The sequence below is a fragment of the Mesoplodon bidens genome (assembly GCF_964165515.1).
Source record: "Mesoplodon bidens genome assembly, chromosome: 4".
Taxonomy (NCBI): Eukaryota; Metazoa; Chordata; class Mammalia; order Artiodactyla; family Ziphiidae; genus Mesoplodon; species Mesoplodon bidens.
Genome location: NC_138160.1, coordinates 757,187 through 774,028, shown reverse-complemented (window position 1 = coordinate 774,028; position 16,842 = coordinate 757,187). Strand labels below are relative to the sequence as shown.

The 16,842-nt window shown below is 52.7% G+C and overlaps 1 protein-coding gene across 3 annotated transcripts in view; it reads right to left on the bottom strand.

The window, feature by feature from the left end:
- The window catches only part of AHRR (aryl hydrocarbon receptor repressor), a 73,406-nt gene that overhangs the window by 22,685 nt on the left and 33,879 nt on the right, over positions 1-16,842 (bottom strand). The gene's annotated exons all lie outside the window — the stretch shown is intronic.

The window sequence follows — 16,842 nt, the reverse complement described above, 5'->3', positions numbered from 1 at the left end:
CCCGTTATCACTCACCCACCGAAACCCCAGTGAACTGAAAATCGACCCTGGGTGACACCCATGTCCACTGGAACAGAACCAGACAGACTGCGTCATTTGTCACTGTAATTCCTGTGCGGCTCCTGGGAGAAGTGTCTGGTCCCACTGTCCTCACGTCTTTGAGCCGCAGATGGAAAGTCCAGTGTTTGCCCGGATCTCATCCCAGTGGGCTAGTCACGAGTCTGTGAATATGCCGACACCCAGTGTTTCTTGGTGGGGGGGACCTATGAAATGTTCGGGATGTTCTATGGCTAACAAAAGGCCCAGTTTTCCTGTATGTTGACTGGCTCTTCCCCTCCCAGTGTTTGGCTCAATCACTAGGACACGAAGCCGACCCTGAAGGCAGGGTGTGAAGAGCCTCGTCTGTGAGTCCTTCCCACCCAGACTGGGTGCCAGCCCGGAGAAGGCAAGTCTGGACAGCACTTCTCACAGTTTCTGCGCCACTTCAGAGATGCTTTGCCTAAAAACAGAAAACCTGCGCATCCACTTCCACCGGTCTGGAGGATTTTCTGAAGCGCTGTCAGTCTCAGAATCTAAGATGAGGCTGGGCCACTGAGGCTCAGATTCCTGTGCCCCTCAGACACTGACCCAACCGAGACACTGCACTTTGTAATGCCAAGTTTTCTTATATTGCGGTAAAATCTGTGTAACAGAAAACACCATTTTAGCCACTTCTGTGGCACATTCGCGTTGTTGTATGGCCGTCACCACCATCTCCAGAACTTTCACACCTTCCCAAACTGACACTCTGCCCCCCCAGCCCAGCCCCGCCATCTACTCCCTCCTCCAGGGACCTCCTAAGTGGACTCAGGCGGGAGTGGTCCTTCTGTGACGGGCTTGCTTATGTAGCACCACACCCTCAGGTGCATCCGTGCTGAAGAGCGTGTCAGAATCTCCTTCCTCTTTAAGGCTGACTAATACTCCACTGCGTGTACAGGCCACCTTTGCTCACATCCGTCATCGCTTGATGGGCATCTGGGCATCCGTGCTGAAGAGCGTGTCAGAATCTCCTTCCTCTTTAAGGCTGACTAATACTCCACTGCGTGTACAGAGGCCACCTTTGCTCACCCGTCATCGCTTGATGGGCATCTGGGCTGCTTCCAGCTCCTGGCTCTCGAGGACGATGCTGCTGTGAACAGGGCCTCCAGCAAGACGTGAGCGCGCTTTCGGGAAGGAAGGTGTCTAAAGCAAGGAGGAAAGTCCACAGCCTTCTCTCCCTGCAACACTTCCTGGGAGGAAGGAGGCATGTGATGGGGCGGACCTGCCGCCCGCTCAGAGCTGGGAGTCTTTCCAGAATGAGGATGGTGCCTGTGTTCTCACTGGCCCTCCTGCGCTGGCTTCAAGCGCCTCACCTGGGAAACCTGGGGTTCCTGTGCTGCTGGGATTTGATCTGAATGGGCAGCTGCCTCCCTCCCTGCCCCGTGCCCATGCCCAGCGGGGTCGGATAGCCGAGACCCCGGGGGCTGGTGCCGCCCACTGCGGCCGTGACTGTGACCCTCAGACAAGGGAAGCCAGCTCTGGCCTCCGCAGGCCTCGCGTCTGATCAGGAGCCGGCGCAGCGCCCCAGGAGGGGGCCCTGCAGGCTGTCGGTCCAACACCCTCCCTCAGGGCTCTGCAGTGCCCCTCCGCCGGGGGTCTGGGCAGAAGAGGGTGGGTGGCGCTGGGTCCACCTCGGGACCGTCAGGACACGGCATCCACCCTTCTTACAGCCTCAGTTCAGCGCTGACCAGGGAGAGGTGACGTCACCAGTGGCCATGCGGCCCAGGTGACTGAGCCCAGACACCTCATGGGGCTGGGCAGTGGTGGCCGCGAGGGCCTTGCGCCCTCCCCCGGGCAAGCTGCAGAGTCGGCGCATTCGCCCCCCGCCCCCCGGCAGCGGGAGGGGGCGAGGTGGGTGCTGGCTGTGCCACCAGCCCTCGCGCAGCATTTCCCATTTCAGAGGCTGCACAGACTCATGACATCCTACTAATAATAGTCCAAAGACCAAAGAAATGTTCAGGGTTTGAGTATATAAAATGCCGTCTCAAAAAAGATTTTACGAGATTAGTCACGACCAAAAACAACCTTAATTTTAACTCCTAAGGCAGAAATTTTAAAAAGAAAAAAGACCATAAAATGCTGTTTGCCGAGTCATATGGATTCAATATCAGATTGACGTTCTGGTCCAGAACCATCACGCCAAATACTTTTGCACATGTGGGACCGTCTTTCAAATATGCGTCGCAAACATTTGTTTGTTTTCTCTCTTTTTAATCCTACAAGACTTTTGTGTTTTTTTAAACATGGTACATGGAAAATGAGATCACTTTTCCAAGTGGAAAAAAGAATTTGGCCCCAAGCGGAAGGCTGCACTTTTTTAAGGGGAGAAACAACCACATCCACATTCAATCACCCGCAGTCACAGGACCTGCACCTGCCACTGCAGGGCCTGCAACTCGCTCGGCCCCCCGCGCCGCTGCCCCAGCCCCTCTTCAGGCATCAGGGCAAACGGGTGAGAAAGCGGAACTTCCTTTTGCCAACCCTGAAATATCCTGATCTCTTCCAGCCCAGGCAGAAAAAATAGCCAGCATGTACTTCAAAGATTGCTCGTCAAGGTCACGGCAGAGGAAAAAGAAGAGGGAAAAAGGAACAATTCCAACGGCCCCTCTCACCGCCCCTCCCTGGAATGAAGGGAAGTTGGGAGCTGTGCCCTCCCCTGAGAGCCGTTGCCACGGTTACAGAGCAACACCGCAAGGCCAGGGCCGCCAGTCACGCGAGCGAGTGAGGGGCACCGGGCAGCCGCTCGGCCCTGCTGGAGCCAGATCACTCGCCAGGCCTCGCAGTGGGGCCTGAGTGCGTGCGAGGCGCTCCTGCTGGGAGCGGATCGCTGGCTGTTTATAGATCCCACAAACAGTAAACTTGGCCTTGGGCTCCTGCCACGGAGCGGCTACGGCACTTGAAAGCAGTTCTCGAAAGATGCAGTTGGCTGACAGGGGCAGGACCGCAAGGGTGGAGGCAGGTGCGGACCCCCAGGCCCTGAGAGCCAGACCCTCGTGCTAGCACGGCCCCTGCTCTGGCCATCCACTGCCCAGGGCCCTCCAGGTCTTTCTCTCCAGGTGAGTGACTTGGCTGTGGCACAGACACCTGGACGGTGGAGGTGCCTGGACAGTGAGCTTGGCCCTGGGCCCTCCCAGCCTCCCTGTGGCTGGTGGGAGTGGAGCCCAGACCCGGACACAGAACATGGCCACTGCAGACATCTCTCTTCCTTCCCTGGGGGGACGCAGCTATTCCAAAAGCACCTCAACCAAGTGCTGCCTTTTCAGCTGTGTGACCTTGGACAAGCCAAGGGGCAGAGCAGGACCTGAGTGACCACAGCGATCGCTGACCAGTGAGCCCTGCACAGTGACCCTGGACAGTCAGGGGCTCCTGGTGGACGGCTGGGGGGCTGTGGTGGACAGTCAGGGGTTTCACAGTGGAGAGTTCTGGGGGTCTAAAAGCCACGGAGAGGCCATGCCCAGCCAGGCCTCAGGCAGCTGAACTGCCTTCAGGGGTGGAGCCAGGAGCTGGGGGCTTCTGACCTACAGGGAGACCACTGAGTGGACAGAAAGCACAACCTTGCGGGCCACGGTGGGACACAGCCTGGGCGTGGCACTGCCCTCGGGCTGCTTGGTGTATGGTCAGGCTGGCGGGGACTGTGGGCCAGCGGGAATGAGGCAGGGTGTGGGCTGGCGGCCACCGGGGAGTGGGGAGCAGGCTGTCCTTCCCGGCTGCGTCCACCTGCGGGCCAGCTCCCATGAAACCTCTTACACTTTTATTTATGTCTGTCGAACCCCTGAAAGAAAAGCCCCGTCAAAGAAGTTTGGGAACAACAGGGTCAGCGGTCACAACAGAAGGTGAGAAAGTGTGATTTCTCTGAGCACCAAGACCAAAGTGGGAGACGGAGCAGCCCGGCCGCAGCCTGCTCAGCGGAGGCCCCAGAAAAGTGTGGGTGCAGGTGTGAGGACATCAAGGAATTCTCCCCAGAGCGGTCGAGCTGGGCATCCCACCCCGGATCCCCAGACATACGCCCGTCAGCCTCGCCAGTGCCATTCTTCAACAGCCGGGGACCCAGGGGATTGTGCGGCCCGCCATCCCTTACAGCCACCCCGAGACCCTTGCTGCTGGGCCACCTGGCCCTCCCTCCCCTGACGGCTCTGCTCTGCCCTTCCGGCTGACTCCTACTGTGCCCCACCTTCTGCGCTGGGCGACTCCGTGATTCGGCCACACGTGCTCTGGGGTTTCACACCTGCGTTTCTGGAGGACGCGTGGGCCCTCACCTGCGCGCCCGGCACCAAGGGGCAGAAACCGCAGCAGGGAGCCCCCGTCCACGATCTGCCGGGAGCCGACACCCTCGGGCCCCCCGGTGACTCCTCCCAACCGGGGAAGGCTTTTCTAGGTCTTTCTTTAGAAGAGCGACGGCCTGAAGGTGAGAAAGTCTCCGCTCTTGCTCCCAGTGGGTCCCCTGTGGTTCCTGAGAAGTTCCCGGCAATTGTGCTGGCTTTTCCAGAAACCACGCCAGCACGGGTTGGCACGGGTCAATGGCCTGCTGAGTGTCTGCGGGGCTCCCAGACGCGCAAGGCCGCTCTCACGCCATTTCCGCGGGGTCCGTGGGTGCCACCGGGTCCAGGCTGCGTGAGTCACCTTCACAGGCCCGAGGCTGGCGGCAGGAATGGGTGAAACCCCTTCACCTCGGCGAGTCAGCACATCTGCCCGTTGGCCACCCCCTCCCCTGAGGAGTTTTACTGTTTTAACCTTAGGGTCCTGCTCCAGCCTCGAACTCAGAGACCAAGCACAATCCAGTGAGCCTGAGCCTCCCCTCCGGCTCCTTTTAACTCCTTTTGGCGTCCAGGTGAGGCACGGCTGCGAGGCTTCCGTGTGGGCACAGCGCGAGCCAGCACAGGCTCTATCCCCTCCCCAAAGTCAGCCCACGTCATCCAAACGGGAGCGAGCCCCAGAAAGGCCACGGGGACCCCAGGACGCGCAGGGCTGTCTGGGTCACGATGAGGAGGAGCTGCGGTCTGCAGCCTGGGGCGGGGGCTCCGGGGGAGCAGAGAACAGGTAGAAGACAGCCTCTCTATGGTCTGCCGCGGCCCCTCCCCCAGCCGCCTGGGGACAGTCTGCCTGGTGGGATGACGGAGGCAAGGGCGCATCGGGCACTCACCCCTCCCTGCCCCCCCCCCACAGCCTCATGCAAACCCCAGGCCAGGGCTCCTTCCGAGGTGACCCTTTCTAAAGGGGAGTCCTCACCAAGGAGGCAAAACCACCGGCCCAGCCTCTCCCCCAACCCCTGCCCTCTGACCCTCCCTCCTGCCCCCAGCACACAGCTGCTCAGGGACAGAACACACAGGGACCAGGAGACAGCCTGGGAGATGCCCGGCAGGTGGGGAGGCACAGAAAGGAGACCAAGGATGAGACAAGCATGAATTTAAATCAATATGTTTAAGGACATAAGAAAATAGATTAGCAAAATGCAATAATAAGAAGAAATAGTACAAGCAAATCAAGGGGAACTATTTATTAGGTGTGAGAATGTAAGGAAGAAAGAAAACATTTGGGGGTGTGCTGTGAAGGGTACAAACCCGGAAGATCAGTCCTGAAGACAGGAGAGAAGGGAAACCACACAGAACACAGAAGCGAGAGCAGATGGGAGATACTGCCCAGGAAGAGCTGGGTAAAGGTGGCTCCAGAGGCAGAACCAGTACCGGAGAGGGACAGTGTTGGATGCAGTGATGGAAAAAAACAATCCGGATTAAAGAAGAAAGACCTCAGGTGGAAAGAACCTGGAGCACCAACAGGCAAAACAGGACGAAAGACGCATTACAGTGAAACTCAGGAATATCAAGGAATATCAGGCTCACAAAAGCTCAGGAGGGAGCCAGAGCGGAGCCACTGCGGAGAACCAGCCTCGGACCCCATCTGCGGCACCCGTGCTGCAAACAATGGGACAGTATGTTTGAAGGTTGAAGGGAAAACTTTGAACCTAAAATTCTATATCCCACCAAACTGTTATCCAAGCATGAAGGCACGGGGTGAGATGCAGGAAGATTTCACATCAAGACCCTCAGTGAAAGCACCGAGGGGAGGCCCTCAAAACAAGAAGCACATCTGGGGGCTGCGAGGAGGGTGACCCACATCCTGAACCTCAGGGGTGCCTTAAGAAGCCAGGAACACAGACCAGACCTGTGCTGTCCAGGATTCCACTTCTGGGCAAAGTCACAGTCCGTGCGGGGTCTGGGGGCCTGGACGGATGCGGGACTGTTGGGGAGACACCAGCCCTGCTAAATCTAGGGGGTCAAAGAGAAACCTGCTTGGAAAGACCTGCTCTGAAGGTGATCCCCCGAGAACAAAAGCAGAGTGTGTGACTTAAACTAGCATGAGAAAGCTCAGTCAGAATGGGGAGCTAGAGAGAGAAACCAAGGAAAGTGCAGTCAATAGAAAATACAAAATATGAGGGCAGAAATTAGCCCCCAAACAAGAGTAATTACAAGAAGAAGAAATGGGCTAGACTCGCCAACTATAGGATCCCCCACAAACACTGCAAGAGAGCCACTTCACAAGAAAGGAAAGCTGACGATGAAAGTATGAGGAGCGGTCCCAGCTGCAAGGACACCAGAAAGCTGCGCAGCTTCAACGTCTGGACTCTAGCGGGACGAGGGTTGGAGTCAAACGTGCAGGATGTGAGAACCACAAAGCCCCGGAGCCCCGGCTGGGCTTCCTGCTACAGCGGCCGCCTGGAGCCGGGGTGGCGTGAGCTGCCAGCTGACGGCTCACAGAGCTGCTGCCCCCGGGTTTCCCCACTTTTCAGGCGTCCGCGTGTCCCCGCCGCCACTGCAGCCCTCGCTTCCGCTCTGCCGGGGGATTGAGCTGCGTCATGGTTCTGCTGGAATCCGCCCGGCGTCTGTGCTTGCAGACTCTTCTGGCGGTGGGGGGGGGGGCGGTGGGGGCAGGGAATGCACTGTCCTCAGTGACCGCAGGCCTGGGCCTTATCTCCCTGGGGGACAAGCCTCCCCCGACAGTGTCTGGTCCACCGCCTTCTCCCTCCACCCCTTCTGGAGGGGCCTTAGGCTCCAGGTCCCCACCTGCCACTTGGTCACAGCCTGGTCCATGCGGAGGAAGTGGAACTGGGGAGGGCCAGGTTGCCGGGGCTGTCCTCACTCCCCACCGCCACATCAAGGACAGGCAGGTACATGTGGATCCCCGGCTGGAAGCCCCTCCCCTGAGGCACCTCCTTGTGGCCTTCCAGCCTCCACCTTCTTGTCTCCAAGCCCGGACTCCCCTGTCCTGGGTGCAGAACTTCACAGAGGCGAACGCCTGGTCCTTCTCATCCTCTGTGCTGGTCACCCAGCGGGCCCTTTCAGGCTGGAAGCTCAGTCCTGGGCTCTGGGAAACCTTCTGGGTTGCTTCCTTGATGATTTCCTCCCCTGTGGTCTTTCTGGAGCTCCAATTATGCAGGTCCCATGGGGCCTGGCAGTTTCCCTGACTTCCCTCTGTTATTCTCCGCTTATTCTTCACTTACGTGTGGGAGGACTCTAACTCCAGACCCTTCTATGGATTTCTAGGTGTTGCTCTCATGCTTTTAATGTTTGAGTTCTTTTAAGATCTCTGAATGGTCGCTTTTACAGCTACCTGTGTCCCCTGTGTCCGAGGGGCTCGAGGGCCGTATGGTCTGCCTGTCTGGTCATCCCCACTTTGCACGTCTGTCTCCTCCAAGCTGACTTTCCTCCTGGATCCTGTGTTTTGCTCCATCAGCCTCTTTCCCGGAGGGTCCAGGGTCCTTGTGTGTGCTGGATTTGAGGAGTGGGCTCAGGACGGCCAACAGGAGGCCCGTCACCACAAGCCCGTGCGGTCTCGGTGCCACATGTCCTGCAGGGGGAGCCCAGACGTCTGCACTTTTAGTCCCTTATCCATATAAAGTAGCAAATTCACAGGTTCTGAGAACTGAGACGGGAGCACTGGAGGCCCGTCCTCTGCTGAGCGCCCAACCCCAATTACTGCATATGCTCAGAACCAGAATGTTAGAGTCACGCTCAAGGGGAAGGCAAGAAACAGATGCCACCTCTGAGCTGACACAAACAGCGGAGTGATCAGGTAAGGGATGCAAACCAGCTAATACGACCCTCCTCCATGAGATAAAGGTAGCACTTTGAAATGAAAACAACAAAAAAGAAGAAAAGTCTCAGAAGAGAAACAGACACTATAAAAAAAAAAAGAACCAAATGAGAATTTTAGAACTGAGAAATAAAATATATGAAGTAAAATTTTCACTGGATGGGCTTAATGGCAGAATGGAGGTGACAGAGAAAAGGGTCAGTAAAGACAGATAATAGGAAGTATCCAGCCTGAGAGAGAAAATATTGGAAAAAAGTGAAGAGAGCCTCAAGGACCTGCGGGACAGTGTGAAAAGGCCTAACACCTGGGCCAGTGGAGTTTCTGAAATAAAAGAGAAAGACGTTGGGGAAATAAAAATATTTGAAGAGTATGGCTGAAAACTTTCCAAATTTGGTGAAAGACATAAATTTATAGATTCAGAAAGCTCAGCGAATGCTAAACAGGACAATCTAATAAACCCACTCCCAAGCACATCAAAATTAAGCATCAAAAGTCAACAGAGATACTGAAATGGAATACTAATAAATATTACTAAAATCAAAAAGAAGGCAGAAAAGATGGAAACAAAAAATAGAAAAATTATGAAATGGTAGACTGAAATCCAATAATACCAATGATTACCCTAATATAAATGGCCTCACACACCAATTAAAAATAAATACTGTCAGACTGGACTTAGAAAAACAAAAAACAAAAAAGGTCCAAATATGTACTGCCAACAAAAGAAAGATATACATTAAATATAATAATACAAATGGACTAAATGTAAAAAGATGAAGCAAGACATGCCAAGGAAACATTAACTAAAAGAAAGCTGGAGTGGTAATGTTAGCGTTAGACAAAGCAGACTTCAGAGCGAGGACAATTACCGGGAATAAAGAGGCATTTTATATAATGATAATGACAGAAAGGTCAATTCATGAAGAACACATAATAACCCTAAGTGCGTTTGCAACATACAACAGAACTCCAAAACACACAGAGCAACAACTGGTAGAACTTAAAGGAGAACTACAAAATACCACAATTATACTAGAAGATGTCTTTCAGGTTAAGACTAGACAGAAACTCAACAAGGATATAAAAGCCATCAACATTATCAACCAACTTGATGTGACTGATGTTCATAGAACACCTCAGCCCAGGACAGCAATCTGGGGGCCCCTTCCTGGCTCACAGAGAGCCGCGTCCCACGTGGTAGAAGGGGCGGGGGCCTCTCGGGGGCCCCTTTTATAAGAACACAGATCCCATTCATGAGGGCTCCACCCTCATGACCAAATCACCTCCCAAAGACCCCACCACCAAACACCATTGGACTGGGGGTCAGGTCTCCAATCTAGTATGAATTTGGATTATATATTAATTTGGGGGGGATACAAGTATTTGGTCCACAGCAACAATCAATGAAACCAACAGCTGTGTCTTTGAAAAAAATCAATAAAATGAATACACCTCTAGCCCAACTGACTAAGAAAAAATAAGAGAAGATGCAAATTACCAATGAAATGAGAAAGGAGACATAGTCACAGAAGCCACAGACATTAAGAAGGCAACATGGAGCCCGTGGTGCTGGACTGCGGAGGCTGGGAGACGGCTGGGAGGCACTGCAGGGTCTGGGAAGCCACATTCTGTGGAGGGGAGGGGGCAGTGGGAGAAGACTGGGCCCAGGTGCCCCAGAGGCCTTGTAGGGGGAGGGGGCGGCCTCCCGGCCTACCCCACAGCCCTGTGTGGGAGTGGGCTGGTAGGATGAGTAGGCCGGCTGGTGGTGGGCCCGGCGGGGCCCTGAGGGGCTGCCTGCGTGCTAGCGGCCCCTGCTGGGTACATGTGAGCTGGAGAGATAGAGGAAAGAGCTCACCATCCTGAGGCGGGGGGCACGGCGGGGGCCCTCCTCTGACTTTTCCTTCTCCTTATGACTTTTGGAACCAAGTTTGTGTGTCATATTCTCACAAAAGGATAGTAAGTGAAATCAACAAAGATAGGAAAGGACCCCCGGAACGTCACACTCTCGGAAGACCAGTCACACCCAAACTGAGGGGTTCTCTGCAAGACGACAGGCCAGTGCTCTTTGGGAAGTCAGTGTCCCAGAGCCCCAGGGCAGGCCAAGGAACGTTCTAGATTAAAGGTGATGAGAGAGGCAGGACAGCTAAACACGTGACGGGTTTCCTGTTGGCACAAATGGGGCACTGGGACCATGTGGGAACTGAGTCGGCTACGGACACAGTCACAACATGGCCTCAGAGCCCTTGGTCCGGCATCCGTGCCCAGGCCGTGGGGGGCATCCTGGTTTAGCAAATGCACCGAGGCCTCTAGGAGTAAAGGACATCACGCCTGCCACACACCCTAAATTGGGTCAGAAGAGAAAATGAGTATGGAGAGAGGGCAAGTGCTAACACGGAAACATCTGGGAATCCGAAAAATTCTTTGTACCGCTCTGTCAACTGTTTCATAAGTCTGAAATCACATCGAAATAATAAAAGAAGAAAGAGGTTTAAAAAAAGCAAAAAAGGGCCTCCCTGGTGGCGCAGTTGTTGAGAGTCCGCCTGCCGATGCAGGGGACACGGGTTCGTGCCCTGGTCCGGGAAGATCCCACATGCCGCGGAGCGGCTGGGCCTGTGAGCCATGGCCGCTGAGCCTGCACATCCGGAGCCTGTGCTCCGCAATGGGAGAGGCCACAACAGTGAGAGGCCTGCGTACCGCAAAAAAAAAAAAAAAAAAAAAAAAAAAGCAAAAAAAAGGGCAACTTGGGAAAACCATGGACAATTTTGTACCCATAAAATCAATAACATAAATGAAATAGACCAACTCTTTGAAAGACACAAACTACTAAAGTTCACATTAGAATAGATAACCTGAATAGTCCTTTATCAATTAACAAAACTGAATTCATAGTTTAATTAAACTTCTAAAGAAAATGCCCAGACCAGTTGTTTTCTCTGGAATTCCAATAAGCATTTCAGGAGGAAATAATACCAATTCTACACAATCTCCTTCAGAAAAGAAAAGAGAGGGGAACACGCTCAAATAGTTTTATGAAGCCTCCACTAGCATGACACCACAACCAGACAAGAAAAAAACAAAAATGTTTCTCATGAACATAAACACAAACCCCCCCACAAATATTACCAAATTTAATCCAGCAATATATAAATAAGATCTATCCTGGGCATGCAAGGTTGGGTCAGCATTTGAAAATCGATTAATGTAATTCACAATATGAACAGACTTAGGAAGAAAAATCATGATTATCTCAATAGACGCAGAAAAAGCATCTGACAAAACGAGTCCATTCATAATAAGAACTCTCAGAAAACAAGGAAGAGAGGGAAATTTCTTAATCTGATATAAGGCATCTATGAAAAGCAAAAGACTGAAGTTTTCTCCCTAAGGTTAGGGAAAGGCAGAGGTGTTCTCTCTCACCTCTTCTACTCTATGTTGCACTAGAAGGCCTAGGAGTGCAATAAGGCAGGGAAAATAAAGCATGGAGCTTGAAAAGTAGATAATAGCTGTCTCTATTCTCAGAAAACGTGATGATCTATGCAAAAATTCCCACAGAATCTACAAAAAAGCTCCAAGAATTACTGATGAATTCAGAAGGGTCACAGACAAAAAGTCAACCTAGAAAAATAAATTGTATTTCTGTATACTAGTAATGGAAATAGAAATTAAACAACAGCTCCACGTACAATAGCAATACAAATATTAACAGAAAATACTAAGGTATAAATCTAACAATATACACAGGCTCTTTAGGCTGAAAGGTATGAAAACACTGATGAAAGTAATAAAAGACCTAAATTAGTGGGAGACACTGTCCACGAATTGGGAGGATAGTGCTGTGAGGTTGTCAATTCTCCCCAAACCAACCTGCTGCTATAACACAATCCCAGTCACAACTCCAGCCAGAATTTCTACAGCTGTCAACAAGCTAATTCTAAAATTTATGTGGAGGGGCTTCCCTGGTGGTCCAGTGACTAAGACTCCACGCTCCCAATGCAGGGGGCCCAGGTTTGATCCCTGGTCAGGGAACTAGATCCCACATGCTGCAACTAAGAGTTCACCTGCCACAATGAAGATCCGCACGTGGCAACGAAGATCCCGAGTGCCGCAACTAAGACCCAGAACAGCCAAAAAAATAAATTAAATAAATATTTAAAAAAATAAAATAGGGCTTCCCTGGTGGCACTGTGGTTAAGAATCCACCTGCCAATGCAGGGGACATGGGTTCGAGCCCTGGTCCGGGAAGATCCCACATGCCGCGCGGAGCAACTAAGCCCGTGCGCCACAACTACTGAGCCTGTGCTCTAGAGCCCGTGAGCCACAACTACTGAGCCTGCATGCCACAACTACTGAAGCCCGTGCACCTAGAGCCTATGCTCCACAACAAGAGAAGCCATCGCAATGAGAAGCCCGCGCACCACAACAAAGAGTAGCCCCTGCTCGCCACAACTAGAGAAAGCCTGCGTGCAGCAACAAAGACCCAATGTAGCCAAAAATAAATTAATTAATTAAAATAATAATAAAATAGAATAAGTAAAATTTATGCGGAGAATTGGGAGATTAGGATTGACATACATACACTACTATGTATAGAATAGATAACTAATGAGAACCTACTGTATAGCACAGGGAACTCTACTCAATGATCTGTGGTGGCCTAAATGGGAAGGAAATCTAAAAAAGAGTGGATATTTGTATACATATGACTCATTCACTTTGCTGTACAGCAGAAACTAACACAACATTGTAAAGCAACTATACTCCAATAAAAATTAATTTAAAAAATGAAAAATAAAAAAATAAAAGAAATAATACTTGAACTCTCAAAAAAATGAAATAAAATTTATGTGGAAAGACAGAGAAACCAGAATAGCCAAAACAATTCTGAAAAAGGACAACAAAAAACAGGGGCCAATTCACACTGTCTGATTTCAGGACTTATTATAAAGCTATATTAACTAAGACAGTGAGCGACTTATTTGTGAAAGGTCAGACACACAATCTATGCACCAGGACAGAGAGTCCAGAAACAGACACAGAAATGTGGCCAACTGATTTTTTACGAAGGTGTAAAGGCAATTCAGCAGAGAAAGGATAAACTTTCAAATAAATGGTTCTTAAATAACTGGAATTCATATGCAAAAAAAATAAATCTGGACCTATGCCTCCCACCTTACACCAAGTTAACTAAAAATGGATCACAGACTTCAGTGTAAAACTTAAAACTGAATGTAAGAGTATAAAACACTGGACTCAAACATAAAAGAAAAATCTTCGTAACCTTAAGAGTAGGTAAAGAGTTACTGCATGTGACACCAAAATCATCACCTATTTAAAAAAATGGATAGATCGGACTTTGTCAAAGTTAAATACTTTCACTCTCTGCAAGGCCTTGTCAAGGGAATGAAAAGACAAGCCAGGTTGGGAGCAAATACTACAGAACCTACATACAACAGAACCTACATACAACGAGGACACTTGTCCAGAACATTTATATGAGCTCTAAACTCAACAGTAAGAAAGCAAACAACCTGATTTTTTTTTCTTTCTTTCTTTCTTTTTTTTTTTTAGTGGACAAAGACTCGAACAGACAGTTTACAAGGAGGATCTATGGATGGCAAATAGACACATGAAAAGATGCTCAGCATCATTAGTCATGAGGGAAATGCAAACTAAAACCATAGTGAGAGTCCAGCTATTAAAACTGCTTTGTAATACCGTGCAAACCACGGACTTGAAGCAGCTGGAACTCCCGTTCCCTGCTGGCGGGGACGCATCAGCACAGCTACCTTGGAAAGCAGAGTGGCAATTTCTTACAAAGTTAAACACACACATATGCAGGTATCATCCAAACAAAAGGAAAACCTATGTTCAGAGAAAAACCTGTGTGTGAATGTTTATCACAGCTTTAGTCATAGTCAGCACATCCTGGAAACAACCCCGACGACCTCAGCTGTTGGGTGGGCAAGCGCTGTGAGACACCCACAACATGGGTGATGGACACTCAGGTGGAGGACGTAGCAGCGGAGCCTGGGGGTGGGTGTGACTGAAATGGACAGCAGGAGGGAAACTTGGGGGTGGAGGAATTGCTCAGTGTTGCTCACCCTACACTCCCCAAAAGAACTCAATCAGGAAATGTCCCGTGCAGCACAGGACACCCGAACTCCAGCCAGGCTCAAGTGATCAGAATGTCTTCCGGCCGGACAGGCCTGAACTCATGGCTCCTGCGGGCACGTTGTCCCGTCCCCACTGAACTAGACAGCCCTGCAGCCCAGCTTGGACAGAGGATGAGACCCAGGCGTGGCACTGACCACACACCCAAGGTCGGTGCTTCCAGAACCATGTCTGCCCTCATCCCCCACTCCCAGTGCCTGTACCAAGGTGCTCACTGGCGGCAGCTCTGCTGGGTCCTGGCTTCCCCGGGGAAGCCTCCAAACATGGACCAAGAGACTGGGCGTCCAGTCCCACCCCAACGGGGACCCTGGACAAGCCCCTAACAGCTCTAATTCTTGGTTGTTTCAAGAGACTGAAGATTGGAAATAAAACCTAGGATTTTCTTGTTATTGTTGCTTGGTTTGCTTATTTTGCCCTGTTTGGGAATATTTTTAACTTGAAAATTAGTCTCTAATCCCAAAGTTTGAGAATCACTGCTCTGGCAGTGCTGTGAAGGGCCCTCGTCATATAACCAACCCTGATACCAATCAAAGGGAGCTTCCAGAAACATCCTGTGGCTATAGAGAACGTTGGATATGAAGGCGGCCACTTCAGGAACTGCTGGACCTCATTCTCCAAAATGGAGCAGGTGGGTGGGCACCCTTCTGGCCTGGCCAGGGAGCCCAGTGGGCAGGGTGTGCACCAGGGCAGGCTGTGGTGCCCAGAGCAGACGGGCAGCAGACCCAGACCCCTCAGCCTCAGGACCTCTTCTTGAGAAAGTCCACCCGGCGGGTAGCTCCCCAGATGTCCCCAGGTCAGACACAGGACGCACCGCCTCCCCTGGCCCCAGGCCCCCAGGAGCTTGTGGGGACCTGGGAGTCAGGCCTGGTCATCACATCTTGGGCTTCAGCCTCAGCCAGGATGCAGGGCGGCCGTCCACGTCCTGAGGCCCCAGGGAAGACTTAATAGTCCAGGCTTCGAGGCACACCCATGAGCAGAAAGGCCCGAGGTGCCCCCGGCCCGCCCCCCGCCCCCCAACCCCTGAAGGCAGGACAGCCTTGCGGTGCCGCAGCTCTGCACCCGCTGGAGAAGCAGGAAGAGTGTGGCCCTGGGCACAGAGGTGAGGACAGTGCCCTGAGCACTAACCGGGAGATCAGGCTGTGTGCATTGGCTTCTGTATTTATAGCTCAGAACAAAAGTTTAAAAAAGATTTTATGGCTAAGATGTCATTTTAATTTTGAACATGAATAAGAAAAAGAGCAATGTCAGCTATCTTTTGCCAAGAATAAACTTCAAACTGGCAGGACATTTTTCAGCTCCATGTTTACTAGCACTGACAGAAAAAAAACAGTTGCAAAGGAAAAATAACAATATTTAAGATTTGCTTCCTAAAAACCGGATGAATAATGAATATGGGAACACTTCCTCTGCCGAAAGCACGACATCTCCAAAAGCACGCTGCTCGTAGGCCCACACTCCGCTCCCACGGGCTCCAGGGGTGGGAGGCCCTGGGCTCCCCACCCAGGAGACTCAAACGTGAACCGCACGGCCCGCAAGAACGTCAGTCCTCACCTGCTCTTATCTCTTTAGAAAGCAAAAGGTCCCTAAGCGCATAGATCCTCAAAGCACATCCAGACCCCTCAGCAGGGGCCGCGAGCTTGGGGGGCCGCGGGGCGGGGCCGGAGGGGGCGCCATGGCCGGGCAGGTGGGAGAGCAGAGGGCTGGATGCAGTGCCCGCACGGTGAGAAGGGGCACCGGGGCGAGGGGGTCCGAGGAGACACGGGCCGAACTGGAGGAGCCGGCTGGCCACTGCTGACCACAGCCGGCGCCCGGCCACCAGTCCCGCCACCTGTCAGTCCATCCTCTCCTCCTGGTCAGCGTCTGATGCTTCTAGTAAAAAGCTAGAGTAGCGTGGAGAGAGGCTGCCAGCCTCCGAGGGGCTTGGCTGAGGTGGGACAGAAAGGGCGTCTCGTGGGCTCCCTTCCTCACGGCGGGGGCTGCTGGGCGGGAGGCGCTGTCGGGGCCGCGGGGGAAGTGGGTGCTGCGGCTGCTGCCATGCTCAGCCGTGTGTCTCCGTGGGCGGAGCACAATGTGTCCCCTGTGAGAGGCGCTGGCCCCGGGGGGCCGGGGACGTGAACGGGAGCTGACCGCCGTGATCACTCCCGTCGTGCTGGCGAGGGCGGCGAGTCCAGAGCGACAGGTGCGGGAGGGGCTCTGGCCGATGGAGCAGCCTGGGCTGCAGGGCAGCGCCTGGAGGAAGCCGATGGGCTCCTGCCCGGCAGAACTTCTCCCAGTGTAAGCGGCACCAATCCTGAGCCATGTCTGCCCTCATCGGGTCAACCTAACAGACTCACCGAACGTCGGGGAGCGGAGGGCATGGAGGACGCCGCTGGCTTCCCGTGAGGGCAGAGCTGCCCACCCAGCGGGGCTCTAGGGCCCGAGGTGGACAGGCAGGGAGACACGTGGGCACGGCCAGGGAGGCACGGCTCCAGGGTCACCTCGGCCGCCGGCTGAGGGGAAGCCTAC